We start from the raw sequence: 1904 nt of genomic DNA, 5'->3' as shown, positions 1-1904 counted from the left end.
CTTAGCAAATTTTTTGCTTGAAAATAGTTAATTACCTGTGACAACATCAATCATTTGGACCATATCTGTTGGTAGAAATTTTACTCGCTTAGTTTTATATGTTAAAAAACCTAATAAGTGTATATTCAAACTATGGCAATGTACGTTTTTAAACCAAAAGTTCTACTTTTACAAACTACAAAATTAAGGCATTAAAACGCTATTTATAGGACTAACGGTCATAATGTCATAGTCAGTTTATGTGTATGTTTAAAGCTAAAATTGTATTAATATAATAAAATGTACGTGTGAAGGGTGGGCTGTTAAATTTAGTGTTAAGGATACAAATATTTTTTATTTTTCAGTTTTTATTCATTACATTACATTATCGAAATTCTATTCTTTCTTCACCACACCACATAGCATCAACTGCTAGGCTACCTAGCGGCGATGCTACACAGCAGTCTGAGGGGTAAACACAGTACTGTCGCTGCGACTGTCGATAACGTAGATTAGTAGGCACTAGTTTTTTATTCGATAATACCATCTGGCAATAGGGGTTGCAAGGACAGTGAGAGAAAATTAATTTTAATACATCAACGATTATTATAACTGCTCTAAATGTAATAATTATTGCAATGAATTATAATAAATCAGATTATTTTTAATTATTGGAAACGTTTAATTACTGAAATAATTCAATAGTAAACCACAATAGGAAGAGCTTCTCTTTTAACGAAAGGTATAATCTTTTTAGCTCGAAACGGCATTACATAACATTTTATGAAAATAACATTCAAATCGTTAAAGTTTCAAACTGCATTATACTATGTTACATTCAATCCACTATAGCTTTAAATTAATTAGACGATACAAATTTATTGAGTGACTAATGGAAGTTATGAAAATTTATTGTATCAGATTACACTACTACACAGCGATCAAGTCGTCCATTCAAAAATGAATTGCAACTGAATGTATTTGATGAAATTGTATTTTGTTAATGCTCACATCTGAAGGGGAGCGGGTGCAAGAATGACTGTGAGCGTGCATGAATACAATAAATTATTTACATTTATATGGCAATGATATTAGGATATATATACAAAACCAGGTAGTTTTTAAATTTGCCATTATGCAATAAGCATGACAGTAACAATAAGTACAATAATAACGGTTTTATAATCATTAATTTTGTCAGTGCTTTACATACAGCAATAGTATAACTAATTAAGAAATGAGTTGGATCCAGAACTGTGTAGTGAGTGTCGCAAGTCGTCGTAGACGGGCCGCGTATGACTTTCGGAATGCTGGTCTTGACAAACAACAGCCGTGGCAAGATGCAGACTTGTTCTCTCTTCCATCAAGGACGGGAACCGCAGTACCTGGTAGAGAGATTAGTGGCTCGTGGGGAGTGCCGGCGGAGTACTAGGCAAACCAAACAACTACTCGTACATCTTTCTAAAGTATGGCTCAACGCGAGAAGTAGAGGATTCTCCTACTTTGGTCCTAAACTGTAAAATTGTTTTTTTTTCTGGAAATGGTTGGCGTTCACGGCTTTCCTATTAAAATTATTGAAACCTTTCGCATCTCCCGCTTAACACCTTCACTGCGATACGAGTTGTGTATCGACTCTAGGACTGCCGGAGTCGTAGTAGGTTCCGTTCTCCGCGGTGAATGTGTTCAAGGTACATTGACAATGTTATGAACTAGTAATTGTAATTGTTACGTGCTCAATGTAACCTAGGTATTATTGTTTTATAAATCTGTTTGGTTTTAAAATTTGTTTAGTTATTAACTCGAGTTATTCTGAAAAACAGTCGTCATGTACTGAGGAGCACCGTTTTATAAATGTATTTTCAATTGAATCCTATAAACATAAGAATAAGAGTGATGGGGGCTGTGGTAAAAACGAGAGAATTAGA

This window comes from Homalodisca vitripennis, chromosome 3 (assembly GCF_021130785.1).
Source record: "Homalodisca vitripennis isolate AUS2020 chromosome 3, UT_GWSS_2.1, whole genome shotgun sequence".
Classification (NCBI taxonomy): domain Eukaryota; kingdom Metazoa; phylum Arthropoda; class Insecta; order Hemiptera; family Cicadellidae; genus Homalodisca; species Homalodisca vitripennis.
The sequence above is the reverse complement of the archived record's forward strand: the minus strand, read 5'-3'. Positions refer to the sequence as shown.